A 1,605-nucleotide genomic window follows, 5' to 3' on the forward strand; every position below is an offset into this window, starting at 1 on the left:
TATGAAGAGTTCGGGTTTCCGGTTATCGGGAGGGTCGCAAGAATATAAAATCTCTAGGACACACAGCCCGCCGTAATCTCACAGAACGACAACAAACGGTAATGTCAGATATTGCAAAGTAGACTGGCTCACACGTTGAGTGAATTATATAAGAGCATGCATATACGCAAAACTCCATTATTCGCCGGCAAGCCGTTTGAAGCAAGCGGCAGTCTGGTAATGTTATACGACCCTCAGCCCGAGGTGGTTCGGGAACAGTATCCGAGGATCGCAATGTGCGTTCTAAATGTCAATGTTCATGTATCCTGCAGTTCACATGTCTACGCGCAATTAGCTGCGTTCTTCGTCGACCCACGAGCCAAGTGATCCACCGTTTAGAGTGATTTTATATATATTTATACATGTTTCGATCGTGATTCTCTCGAAGTTGTTTAAGATAACTCGGGCGATTCTGAAACTAGTATGTTTATTATGGTTACAATTAGTACACCGTAAAGCATTCGATTTTCGGTTTGAAATACAATACCTCGTTTCAAAATTGAAAAATGAATATTTCATTGTGTGTGATATTGAAAAATCTGCTTTTGCTGATCTTACATTTTCTTAAAACAACGCAATGAAGCGAATGTTCAAATTCGCACAAATTGAATAAAATGTGCAGAGTATAAAGAATACTAATGCAAGCGTTTACTAAAATCCATTTTGAAACACTAGACGTTTGCCTAGAGCCCAAAGAAATGATTGAATTATGCGTTTAAGTATAATATTCAAAAAAACGTTGTTTTTACAAAGAACTTCGTCATTTTCTCAGGAATCTGATGATACCGAGCAGATATACATGGCAGTGCTCTCACACAATGCATCAGCGCCCTGAGCAGTTGTGAACCGCGTCACGCTGAACATAACGAACAGTTTACCTCGCGACTAGATATTTTATATATTCTGCTTACACAGAGGCTAGACCTTAAACAACCGTCGAAACGGCGGTCCGTACATGAAATTTGCGGTCTGCAGACCCAGTTAACCATCACCGTGATTGCCTGAACAGGCTATATGGCGGATCGCAAGAAAATAAATTCTCTAGGACGCACAACCACTATAGCAATTTTAGAGCACGATGTAGTTCAAAAACAAAGTCCTTGCTTCAAAATTGAAATAAGAATATTTCATTGTGTGTGAAATTGAAAAATCTGCTTTCGCTGATCTTTCATTTTTTTAAAACAACGCAATGAAGCGAATGTTCAAATTTGCACAATTTGAGTAAAATGTGCAGAGTACATAGAATACTAACGCAAGTGTTTACTACAATCGTTTTTGAAACACTAGACGTTCGCCTAGCGGCCAATGAAATGAATGAACTATGCGTTTAAGTATAATATTCAAAAAGAACGCTGCTTTCACAACGAAATTTGTCATTCGCTCAGGAATCTGACGATACCGAGCGGATATACTTGGCAGTGCTCTCACACATGCATAAGCGCGCTAAGCGGTTATAAACCGCGTCACGCTGCTTTTGCACACTACGCAATATTTTGCGACTAGCTCCGGTCAAACGTTAATGACACGAATGATCATTGCCAGAGGTTTTTGCCCACAGTATATTAT

General features: G+C 39.8%; 1 pseudogene; it reads right to left on the reverse strand.

Moving 5' to 3' along the window:
• Positions 1-227: 227 nt before the first annotated feature.
• LOC113378888 lies at positions 228-382 on the reverse strand (annotated as a pseudogene).
• Between the last annotated feature and the right edge of the window lie 1,223 nt (positions 383-1,605).

This window comes from Ctenocephalides felis, unplaced genomic scaffold, assembly GCF_003426905.1.
Source record: "Ctenocephalides felis isolate EL2017-DRISC unplaced genomic scaffold, ASM342690v1 CF-g0.4_SCAFFOLD_01886, whole genome shotgun sequence".
Taxonomy (NCBI): Eukaryota; Metazoa; Arthropoda; class Insecta; order Siphonaptera; family Pulicidae; genus Ctenocephalides; species Ctenocephalides felis.